The following is a 13,447-nucleotide window of genomic DNA, read 5'->3' on the forward strand; positions in this document are numbered from 1 at the left end:
GCCCCTGCGTTCTCAAGGTTCTTGCTCCGCCACGGTGCTTTTACAAAAGATCTGTGTCTGTACCTGTTTTGGCTGGCTAACTTCAAGTAATTTAGAGAGAATTTTCACTTTTATGAAAAAAAGCCAGAAGCAGAAATAGCTTTCAGTGTCTGTTTTGCAGCAAGCCATTATGGGGGCAGCACCTGGAGCAGTGAGAGGGGCGCCCCCAGACTCTGTGCTGGGACCCACGCTCAGCATCTCTGTCAGGCCGCTGAAGCTGTGGACTGTGTCTGTGAGCGTCTGTGCTTCTTCTGGACTTAGTCTGTGCATCCGTTAGCAATACAGTATCAGAAAAGCCTAGCAGAGGCGATTTTGGGGGTCTGGGAATGCTCAAAAATTTTCTCATATAAATGAATGGTTATTGCCTCTTTGTGTTATTTTGGCTTATGGAAGTTTTCATAGCAACTCTACTTTTGGACAGTGGGGGAGAGCTGTATGAGAGTGTGTGCATGTGTGTGTATGAATGCATGTACATGTAAGTTTACATATACACCTTAAAGATACCTAAATTCTAACCTGAGCTGACATATATAGGGAAATAAAATTTGTTGCAAATTTCAGTATTTCTAAGATGCTCAAGAGAAACATGCCTAGATGAGACAAAACTTCCCTAGGGATTTTATAAAAAGGACTCGATAATACAATGAACAGTGTCCTCAGAACATTCTTACTGAGATGCTGTGATTCAGTTCACAGGGTTATCTTCTATAGCCTTCCTATATAGGGAACACCAGCACATGGAAGCAGGGTTCACAGGTGTGGCTCAGTGAGGGACTGAGGCAGTGTCCCTGCTCATGGGCTGGCTGCCTCTCTCGGCTGCTTTGGCGGAATCCAGGGGGATACTTGAGGCTCTCTGGAGGAATAGGTGGACTGCGTCTCCCTCAGACGTTTTCAGATGTTACTTCTCGGAATTGAACTTTGGATAAATACTGGGTAGCCCTGAGTTCAAGGCTTTGCTTCTTGACAAGAAAATGAAGTGTGGCTCTTTCACATTAATGAAAGAAGGATCCCTTTCCTCATTGTATTCTGCAGTCACCCTAACCACACTGAGGCCCGTCATATGGGAAGACTCTGGGAGAGTTTGGCCAAGGATCGGATAAATCAAACAGGGATTAACAGCGTATGTCTTAAGGCACATATTCCTTGTAGTCACTCTAGTGTCTCCCATTCAGAAACACCAGGATGTGGTCAGAAATATTTGTTTAGAGATATCTATTTAAATAAATGTCAGGGCGGAGGAGTCAAGATGGCGGAGAAGTAGCAGGCTGAGACTATATCAGGTAGCAGGAGATCAGCTCAAAAGCTTATCTAAACATTGCAAACACCTACAAATCCAACGGGAGATTGAAGAGAAGAACAGCAATTCTAGAAACAGAAAATCAAACACTTTCTGAAAGGTAGGACTGGCAGAGAAGTGAATCTAAAACGATGGGAAGATAGACTACGGGGGGAGGGGCCGGCTCCTGGCAAGTGGTGGAGCAACGGAGCACAAAATCAGGACTTTTAAAGGTCTGTTCCACTGAGGGACATTGCTCCAGAGGCTAAACCGGGGTGAAGCCCACGCGGGGTCAGCGTGGCCCCAGGTCCTTCAGGGTCACAGAAGGATCGGGGGTGTCAGAGTGTCACAGAGCTCGCAGGTGTTAGAACGGAGAAGCCGGCTACAGAGACAGAGCCGAGGACTGAGCTCTCAGCTCGGGGTTACCTTGAACAGGTCGCGCGCTGGGTGAGCTCAGAGCGCGGCTGGAGGCTTGGGATACGGGAGTGATTGGGTGCTGTCCTCTGGGGGCGCACTGAGGAGTGGGGCCCCAGGCTCTCGACTCCTCCGGGCTGGAGACTGGGAGGCCGCCATTTTCATTCTCGTCCTCCGGAACTCTACGGAAAGCGTTCAGGGAACAGAAGCTCCCAAAGTGAACCCGAGCGGATTACTTAGTCTGGCCCCCGGTAAGGGCCTTGCAATTCCGCCTCGGGCAAAGACACTTGAGAGTCACTACAACAGGCCCATCCCACAAAGATCCACAAAATATCCAGGCAGGACAAAGTTCATCTATCAAGGAAAGCAGATCCAATACCTAAGACAGCAGCGGAATTCCAGAGGAGGAGAAAGCAAAGCACGGAACTCATGGCTTTCTCCCCTTGATTCTTTAGTCTTGCGGTTAATTCAGTTTTTTTTTTTCAATTTTTTTTCTTTCTTTTTTCTTCATCTGCTAAATTTTTAAAAACTTTTACCCTTTTCTTTTTTAACCTTTTTTGACTAGTTTATCTAAAATATATATTTTTTCTTTCTCTTTTATGTTTTTTCTTTATTTGTATTATTTTTTAAATTTTTTCCTTTTTTTTCTGAACCTCTTTTTATCCCCTTTCTCCCCACCCCCACCCCATTTGGGGTCTCTTCTCATTTGGTTACAGCGCATTTTTCTGGGGTCTTTGCCACTCTTTCAGTATTTTATTTGATCCTTCATATCCTCTTATCTGGACAAAATGACAAGGCAGAAAAAATCACCACAAACAAAAGAACAAGAGGCAGTACTGAAGGCTAGGGACCTAATCAACACAGACATTGGTACTATGTCAGATCAAGAGTTCAGAATGACGATTCTGAATGTTCTAGCCAGGCTCAAAAAAAGGCCTGGACGATTAATTAGAGAAACCCTCTCTGGAGCTATACAAGCCCTTTCTGGAGAAATTAAAGAACTAAAATCTAACCAAGTTGAAATCAAAAAAGCTATTAATGAGGTGCAATCAAAAATAGAGGCTCTCACTGCTAGGATAAATGAGGCAGAAGAAAGAATTAGTGATACAGAAGACCAAATGACAGAGAATAAAGAAGCCGAGCAAAAGAGGGACAAACAGCTACTGGACCACGAGGGGAGAATTCGAGAGATAAGTGACACCATAAGACGAAACAACATTAGAATAATTGGGATTCCAGAAGAAGAAGAGAGAGAGAGAGGAGCAGAAGGTCTATTGGAGAGAATTATTGGACAGAATTTCCCTAATATGGCAAAAGGAACAAGCATCAAAATCCAGAAGGTGCAGAGAACCCCCCTCAAAATCAACAAGAATAGGTCCACACCCGTCACCTCATAGTAAAATTTACAAGTCTTAGTGACAAAGAGAAAATCCTGAAAGCAGCCCGGGAAAAGAAGTCTGTAACATACAATGGTAAAAATATTAGACTGGCAGCAGACTTATCCACAGAGACCTGGCAGGCCAGAAAGAGCTGGCATGATACATTCAGAGCACTAAACGAGAAAAACATGCAGCCAAGAATACTCTATCCAGCTAGGCTATCATTGAAAATAGAAGGAGAGATAAAAAGCTTCCAGGACAAACAAAAACTGAAAGAATTTGCAAACACCAAGCCAGCTCTACAGGAAATATTGAAAGGGGTCCTCTAAGCAGAGAGAGAGCCTAAAAGTAGTAGATCAGAAAGGAACAGAGACAATATACAGTAACAGTCACCTTACAGGCAATACAATGGCACTAAATTCATATCTCTCAATAGTTACCCTGAATGTTAATGGGCTAAATGCCCCAATCAAAAGACACAGGGTATCAGAATGGATAAAAAAACAAAACCCATCTCTATGTTGCCTACAAGAAACTCATTTTAGACACGAAGACACCTCCAGATTTAAAGTGAGGGGGTGGAAAACAATTTACCATGCTAATGGACATCAGAAGAAAGCTGGGGTGGGAATCCTTATATCAGATCAATTAGATTTTAAGCCAAAGACTACAATAAGAGGTGAGGAAGGACACTATGTCATACTCAAAGGGTCTGTCCAACAAGAAGATCTCACAATTTTAAATATCTATGCCCCTAACGTGGGAGCAGCCAACTCTATAAACCAATTAAGAACAAAATCAAAGAAACACATCAATAATAATACAGTAATAGGAGGGGACTTTAACACTCCCCTCACTGAAATGGACAGACCATCCAAGCAAAAGATCAACAAGGAATAAAAGGCCTTAAATGACACACTGGACCAGATGGACATCACAGATATATTCAGAACATTTCATCCCAAAGCAACAGAATACACATTCTTCTCTAGTGCACATGGAACATTCTCCAGAATAGATCACATCCTGGGTCCTAAATCAGGTCTCAACCGGTATCAAAAGATTGGGATCATTCCCTGCATATTTTCAGACCACAATGTTCTGAAGCTAGAACTCAATCACAAGAGGAAATTTGGAAAGAACCCAAATACATGGAGACTAAACAGCATCCTTCTAAAGAATGAGTGGGTCAACCAGGAAATTAAAGAAGAATTCAAAAAATTCACAGAAACAAATGATAATGAAAACACAACGGCTCAAAATCTGTGGGATGCAACAAAGGCAGTCCTGAGAGGAAAATATATAGCGGTACAAGCCTTTCTCAAGAAACAAGAAAGGCCTCAAGTACACAACCTAACCCTACACCTAAAGGAGCTGGAGAAAGAACAAGAAAGAAACCCTAAACCCAGCAGGAGAAGAGAAATCATAAAGATCAGAGCAGAAATCAATGAAATAGAAACAAACAAACAAACAAAAAACAACACAAAAACCAATAGAAAAAATCAATGAAACTAGGAGCTGGTTCTTTGAAAGAATCAGTAAGATTGATAAACCCCTGGCCAGACTTATCAAAAAGAAAAGAGAAAGGACCCAAATAAATAAAATCATGAATAAAAGAGGAGAGATCACAACTAACACCCAGGAAATACAGACAATTATAAGAACATACTATGAGCAACTCTACGCCAACAAATTTGACAATCTGGAAGAAATGGATGCATTCCTAGAAACATATAAACTACCACAACTGAACCAGGAAGAAATAGAAAACCTGAACAGGCCCATAACCAGTAAGGAGATTGAAACAGTCATCAAAAATCTCCAAACAAACAAAAGCCCAGGGCCAGACGGCTTCCCAGGGGAATTCTACCAAACATTTAAAGAAGAACTTATTGCTATTCTCCTGAAACTGTTCCAAAAAATAGAAATGGAAGGAAAACTTCCAAACTCATTTTATGAGGCCAGCATCACCTTGATCCCGAAACCAGACAAGGATCCCACCAAAAAAGGGAACTACAGACCAATATCCTTGATGAACACAGATGCAAAAATTCTCACCAAAGTACTAGCCAATAGGATCCAACAGTACATTAAAAGGATTATTCACCACGATCAAGTGGGATTTATTCCAGGGCTGCAGGGTTGGTTCAACATCCGCAAATCAATCAATGTGATAGAATACATTAATAAAAGAAAGTACAAGAACCATATGATACTCTCAATAGATGCTGAAAAAGCATTTGACAAAGTACAGCATCCCTTCCTGATCAAAACTCTTCAAAGTGTAGGGATAGAGGGCACATACCTCAATATTATCAAAGCCATCTTTGAAAAACCCACCTGAAATATCATTCTCAATGGAGAAAAACTGAAAGCTTTCCCGTTAAGGTCAGGAAGACGGCAGGGATGTCCATTATCACCACTGCTATTCAACATAGTATTAGAAATCCTAGCCTCAGCAATCAGACAACAAAAAGAAATTAAAGGCATCCAAATCGGCAAAGAAGAAGTCAAACTATCACTCTTCGCGGATGATATGATACTATATGTGGAAAACCCAAAAGACTCCACTCCAAAACTGCTAGAACTTGTCCAGGAATTCAGTAAAGTGTCAGGATATAAAATCAATGCACAGAAATCAGTTGCATTTCTGTACACCAACAACAAGCAGAAGAAAGAGAAATTAAGGAGTCAATCCCATTTACAATTGCACCCAAAACTATAAGATACCTAGGAATAAACCTAACCAAAGAGGCTAAGAATCTATATTCAGAAAACTATAAAGTACTCATGAAAGAAATTGAGGAAGACACAAAGAAATGGAAAAATTTCCATGCTCCTGGATTGGAAGAATAAATATTGTGAAAATGTCTATGCTACCTAAAGCAATCTACACATTTAATGCAATCCCTATCAAAATACCACCCATTTTTTTCAAAGAAATGGAACAAATAATCCTAAAATTTATATGGAACCAGAAAAGACCTCGAATAGCCAAAGGAATATTGAAAAAGAAAACCAACGTTGGTGGCATCGCAATTCCTAACTTCAAGCTCTATTACAAAGCTGTCATCATCAAGACAGCATGGTACTGGCACAAAAACAGACACATAGATCAATGGAACAGAATAGAGAACCCAGAAATAGACCCTCAACTCTATGGTCAACTAATCTTCGACAAAGCAGGAAAGAATGTCCAATGGAAAAAAGACAGCCTCTTCAATAAATGCTGCTGGGAAAATTGGACAGCCACATGCAGAAAAATGAAATTGGACCACTTCCTTACACCACACATGAAAATAGATTCAAAATGGATGAAGGACCTCAATGTGAGAAAGGAATCCATCAAAATCCTTGAGGAGAACACAGGCAGCAACCTCTTCGACCTCAACCGCAGCAACATCTTCCTAGGAACATCACCAAAGGCAAGGGAAGCAAGGGCAAAAATGAACTATTGGAATTTCATAAAGTTCAAAAGCTTTTGCACAGCAAAGGAAACAGTTAACAAAACCAAAAGACAACTGACAGAATGGGAGAAGATATTTGCAAACGACATATCAGATAAAGGGCTAGTGTCCAAAATCTCTAAGGAACTTAGCAAACTCAACACCCAAAGAACAAATAATCCAATCAAGAAATGGGCAGAGGACATGAACAGACATTTCTGCAAAGAAGACACCCGGATGGCCAACAGATACATGAAAAAGTGCTCCACATCACTCAGCATCAGGGAAATACAAATCAAACCCACAATGAGATACCACCTCACACTGGTCAGAATGGCTAAAATTAACAAGTCAGGAAATGACAGAGGCTGGCGAGGATGTGGAGAAAGGGGAACCCTCCTACACTGTTGGTGGGAATGCAAGCTGGTGCAACCACTCTGGAAAACAGCATGGAGGTTCCTCAAAATGTTGAAAATAGAACTACCCTATGACCCAGCAATTGCACTACTGGGTATATACCCTAAAGATACAAACATAGTGATCCGAAGGGGCACGTGTATCCGAATGAATGTTTATAGCAGCAATGTCTACAATAGCCAAATTATGAACAGAACCTAGATGTCCATCAACAGATGAATGGATAAAGATGTGGTATATATATACAATGGAATACTATGCAGCCATCAAAAGAAATGAAATCTTGCCATTTGTGACGACGTGGATGGAACTAGAGGGTATCATGCTTAGTGAAATAAGTCAATTGGAGAAAGACAACTATCATATGATCTCCCTGATATGAGGACGTGGAGATGCAATATGGGAGGTTAGGGGGATAGGAGAAGAATAAAGGAAACAAGATGGGATTGGGAGGGAGACAAACTGTAAATGACTCTTAATCTCACAAAACAAACTGGGGGTTGCTGGGAGGAGGTGGGGTTGGGAGAGGGGGGAGGGGGTTATGGACATTGGGGAGGGTATGTGCTATCGTGAGTGCTGTGAAGTGTGTAAACCTGGTGATTCACAGACCTGTACCCCTGGTGATAAAAATACATTATATGTTTAAAAAAAAAGAAAAAGAAAGGATGAATACCCAACTTTTGTAGCAACATGGATGGGACTGGAAGTGATTATGCTGAGTGAAATAAGTCAAGCAGAGAGAGTCAAGTATCATATGGTTTCACTTATTTGTGGAGCATAACAAATGACATGGAGGACATTGGGAGATGGAGAGGAGAAGGAAGTTGAGGGAAATTGGAAGGGGAGGCGAACCATAAGAGACTATGGACTCTGAAAGACAACCTGAGGGTTTTGAAGGGGCAGGGGTGGGAGGTTGGGGGAACCAGGTGGTGGGTAATAGGGAGGGCACGTATTGCATGGAGCACTGGGTGTTGTGCAAAAACAATGAATATTGTTATGCTGAAAAAAATAAATAAATAAATGTAAGATAAGAACCCATTAGACCCACTGCCAACCAACCCCGTTGGTTGATTATTCACCCCATGGAAGTATGCTGATTTAATATAAATGACAAGATCATAAAACTGAGAATGGGTCCAAACAAAAAAGATGATATGGGATATGGAAGAATCAAGAAAGCATTGCATTGTTTTTTCCTTCTTTAGGTGCTTTGTCTCTAACAGGGACTCATGCCCTATTTTGGACTGGCTTTTTATTTTATTTAGTTTAAATTCAGTTACCCAACATATAGTACATATAGTACTTTTGGTGTAGTGGTCAGTGATTCATTAGTTGTATATAACACCCAGTGCTCATCACATCACATGCCCTCCTTGATGCCCATCACCCAGTTACCCCATTTCCCCACCCTGCTCCGTTTCCACAACCCTCAGTTTATTTCCCAAAGTCCAGAGTCTCTCATGGTTCGGCTCCCTGTCTGTTGACATGGCTCTTGCTAGGTCCCATCCTATGCAGCTACCTAAGGCAGGAAGCATTCCCCATTTCTGAACTAAGTGTAATTAGAAAGCACTGACAGTACCTTTCCTATTTTGTTAGGGCATTTTCATATTGAAATGCTGAGAACCATGATTATCAAGCTTTTGTGGGCAAGAGAATCTCCTAGGAGGTTTGGTAAAACAAGGGGTCTCGGTTTCAGCCACTGTAGCTGGGGGTGGGGGGGTAAGGTTTACATTTCTGACAAGTTCCTAGGGGAAGCTTGATGCTGCTGGTCCTGGAACCATTTACTCCAGGAATTCCTCCAGGAGAAAACTGTCCATTTATTTAAGTGTTCAGACTCAAACTTGATATGTGAATTGAACACACTCTAAGACTGTATTTATTTCTTACTATGAATTTCCCTGAGCTCAGCAGAAGCATCGATTTCAGAGAACTTCAGAGCTATCTGTTAGAAATAAAGTCACAATTTCAGATGCAGATTTTAAAAAAGATTTTATTTATTTATTTGACACAGAGAGAGAGATCACAGCAGGCAGAGAGGCAAGCAGAGAGAGAGGGGGGAAGCAGGCTCCCTGCTGAGCAGAGCCCGATGGGGGGCTCGATCCCAGGACCCTGAGACCATGACCTGAGCCGAAGGCAGAGGCTTTAACCCACTGAGCCACCCAGGCGCACCCAGATGCAGATTTTAACAAATAATGAGTCATGCTTTAAGTTTCAATGGCTGTATACTTTAAGAAGAATTTGAATTATTAAACATTTCTCCTATCAAGTTTCACCATTCACAGAATTTTGGAAATGATGGACACTTCCATCATGTTACATAATTACTATTACTTTTTTGCAGTGAGAACATTTAAAGCAAAGAAAACCATCAACAAAATGAAAAAGCAACCTATTGAACGGGAGAAGATATTTGCAAACAATGTATCTGAAAAAGGGGTTAATATCCTAAATATATAAAGAACTTGTACAACTCAACACAAAAACCCCCAAATAATCCAATTAAAAAATGGGCAAAGACCTAATAGGCATTTCCCCAAAGAAGACATAGAGATGGCCAATAGACATATGAATGCTCAAATTACTCATCCTCAGAGAAAGGCAAATCAAGGCCACAATGAGGTATCATCTCATACCTGTCAGATTGGCTAATATCAAAAAGACAAAAATAACAGTGTTTGCAAGGATACGGAGAAAAAGGGAACCTCTGTGCACTGTTGGTGGGAATATATATGATGGTGCAATCACTATGGAAAGCAGTAGGGAGGTTAATTAAGAATAAAAATACCATATGATTCAGTAATTCCACTACTGGGTTATCTACCCCCCAGAAATGAAAACACTAATTTGAAAAGATACATGCACACCTATGTTTACTGCGGCATTATTTACAATAGTGAAGATATGGAAGCAGCCTAAATGTTGGCTGATAGATGAATGAATAAAGGTGTGGTACATACACACGATGAAATATTACTTGACCATAGAAAAGCATGGCATTTTACCATTTACAACAACATGGATTAGACCCAGATGGTACTATGCTAAGTGAAATAAGTCAGACAGACAGATACTATATGGTTTCATTTATATGTGCAGTCTAGAAAAATGAACAAACAGATTCCTAAATCTATAGAACAAACTAGTGGTTGCCAGAGGGAAGGGGCTTTGGGAATGGGCAAAATAGGTGAAGGGGATTAAAAGGTACAGATGTCCAGTTATAAATAAAACATGGAGATGAAGAGTATAGCATAGGGAATATATTTTGTAATAATATTGTATGGTGAGAGATGTTAGAACATTTAATGTGGTGACCGTAATACTGTATAGAATTGTCAAATCCTTATGTGGTGTACCAGAGATGACTACAACATTGTATGTCAACTGTACTTTGATTTTTAAAAAATTGCAGTTTTCAGTGTGTGGATCTTTTAACCTTCTTGGTTACTATTCCTATGTATTTTATTGTTTTTTGTTTTATTTGTTTTATTAAGAATGAGATTGTTTTCTTTATTTCTTTTTCAGGTTATTTTGTTGGTATAGAAATTCAACAATTTCTGTATCTTGATTATTAGTTTTAGTATATTTTTGGTGAATATTTTAAGATTTTCTACATAAAAGATTGTATCATCTGAAAACAGAGACAATTTTACTTCTATTTTTCTGATTCAGGTACTTTTTTTTTTTTTTTTTTTTTTTTTTTTTTTGCCTGATTACTCTTGCTGGTCTTCCAGTACTATGTTTAATAGAAGAGGAGAGACTGGGCACCCTTGTCTTGTTTCTGATCTTAGAGGGAAAACTTCCAACTTTTCACCATTGGGTATGATGATGTTAGCTGTGAACTTGTCATGTATGGTCCTTAATATGTTGAAGTATGTTCCTTCTCTACCCAATTTGTTGAACATTTTTATCATCAAAGAATGTTGTATTGTGTCATATGCTTTTTCTGCATCTATTGAGATGATCATGTGATTTTTATCCTTCCGTTAATGGGATATGTCTTATTTACCGATTTGTGTATATTGAACCATCCTTGCATTCAAGAGATATATCCTGCCTGATTATAGTATGTAATCCTTTTAACATGCTGTTGAATTGGGTTTGCTGGTATTTTGTGGAGAATTTTTGTGTCTATATTCATCAGGGATATTGGTCTGTAGTTTTCTTGTGGTGTTCTTATCTAGCTTTGGTATCAGATTAATGCTATAAAATGAGTTTGGGAGTGTGTGCCCTCTTCAGGGTTTTTGGCAGAGTTTAAACAAGATTGGCATTGATTCTTCATTAAATGTTTGGTAGAATTTGCCAAGGAAGCCAAATAGTCTTCGATTCTTCTTTGTTGGGAAGTTTTTGATTACCGATTTAGTGTCCTTAATTGTTATTTTATTTGTGCTTCCTGATTCAGACTTGGTAGGTTCTATGTTTCTAGTAATTTATCTGTTTCTTCTAGGTTAACCAATTTGTTGGCATATAACTGTTCATAGTCATATCTTTTGATTGGAGAATTCAATCCATTTTTTTTAGAATAATAATTGATAGGTAAGGACTTACTAATACCTTCTTATGTTTTCTGGCTGTTTTGTAGTTCCCTGTTCCTTTCTTCTTCTCTTGATACTTTCCATTGTGAATTGATGATTTTCCATAGTGCTGTATTTTGATTCTCTTTATATTTTTTGAATCTTCTATAGCTTTTTGCTGTGTAGTTATTATGAGGGTTACATAAAACATCTTCTAGATATCAATCTATTTTACATTGATAACTTTGATCACAACAAAACTCTACCATTTTATTCTCCCCTCCTTCTATGTTTTTGTTGACATAATTTACCCCTAATTTACCCATAATTTGTATTAATGTTAGTGGAGCTATAGTTCTTTTTAATACTCTTGTTCTTTAACTTTTACAAGGTAGTCAGTGGTTAATACCCCACTGTATTACATTTTTAGAGTATTCAAAGTCTGAATATGTTCTTTCCTTTATCACTCTCTTGTACATTTTCATTTTACATCCTAGCACCTTTTCATTTCAGCTTGAATAATACTTTCCATCATTTCTTGTAGGGCAAGTCTAGTGGTAAGGAATTCCTTCAGCTCTTGTTTGTCTGGGGAGGTCTTTAGTGCTCCTTCATTTCTGAAGGACAGTTTTACTACATAAGTTATGCTTCATTGGCAGTATTTTCCCCAGCTCTTTGAGTATATCTTCCCACTCTCTCCTGGGCTGTAAAGTTTCTACTCAGAAATCTGCTGATAGCCTTATGGGAATTCCCTTATAAGTTACAAAATTTTTTTCCCCTCCTCTCCTGGCTGAAAGATTTTGTCCTTGTCTTTGATTTTTGACAGTTTTATTCTGTGTTCTGGAGAGGATCTCTTTGATTTTGTTTAGTGGCTTGTGAGTTTCATGAACTTGGTTATACAAGTCTCTCTCCAGATTTGCAAAGTTACCATTTTCTTTACAAAAACTTTCGTCCTTTCCCCCTCTCTTTTCCTTCTTGGACCTTCAATAATTCAAAAATTGATTCGTTTCTTAGTATTCAATAGATTATGTGGGCTTTCTTCACTCTTTTTCCTCATTTTTCTTTTATTTCTGGTTGTATAATACAAATTGATCTGTCTTGTAGTTCACTTATTTTTTCTTACACTTTGTGAAGTCTGTTGTTGAAGCTCTCTGTTGAATTCTTCATTCAGTTATTATATTTTTAACTCCGGATATCTTTTTGTTTCTTTTTTACATCTTCTCTTTTGAGCATCTCATTTTGTTTGTATTGTTTTCCTGATATCATTAAATTATTTATCTGTGTTCTCTTCTTATAGATCTCTGAGCATCTTTTTTTTAAGGTTTTATTTAAATTCTAGTTAGTTAACATATAGTGTAATATTGGTTTCAGGAGTAGAATTTAATGATTTATCACACATAAAACATCCAGTGCTCATCACAAGTGCCCTCCTTAATAGCCATCACCCATTTAGCCCATCCCCCCACCCATTTCCCTCCATCAACCGTCAGTTTGTTCTCTATAGTTAAAAGTCTCTTTATGGTTTGCCTCCCTCTCTTTTTTTCCCTTTTCCTTATGTTCATCTGTTGTTCCTTAAATTCCACATATGAGTGAAATCACAGTATTTATCTTTCTCTGACAGACTTATTTTGTTTAGCATAATATACTGTAGCTTATCCACATCATTGCAAATGGCAAGATTTTGTTCTTTTTAATGGCTGAGTAATATTACTATATATGTGTATATGTATATATTCATACACACACACACACACACACACACACACATCACATCACATCTTCTTTATTCATTCATCTGTCAGTGGACACATATATATCCCATCTTCTTTATCCAGTCATCTGTCTATGGATACCTGAGCTCTTTCCATAATTTGGTTTTTGTTGATAATGCTGCTATAAATATTGGAGTACATGTGCCTTTTTGAATTGGTATTTTTGTATCCTTGAGCAAATACCTAGTAGTTAAAT

The 13,447-nt window shown here is 38.9% G+C and overlaps 1 protein-coding gene across 1 annotated transcript in view; it reads left to right on the forward strand.

The window, feature by feature from the left end:
• Positions 1-13,447, forward strand: part of DNAH14 (dynein axonemal heavy chain 14) — a 332,088-nt gene that overhangs the window by 47,080 nt on the left and 271,561 nt on the right. The window lies entirely within an intron of this gene.

This window comes from Meles meles, chromosome 17, assembly GCF_922984935.1.
Source record: "Meles meles chromosome 17, mMelMel3.1 paternal haplotype, whole genome shotgun sequence".
Classification (NCBI taxonomy): Eukaryota; Metazoa; Chordata; class Mammalia; order Carnivora; family Mustelidae; genus Meles; species Meles meles.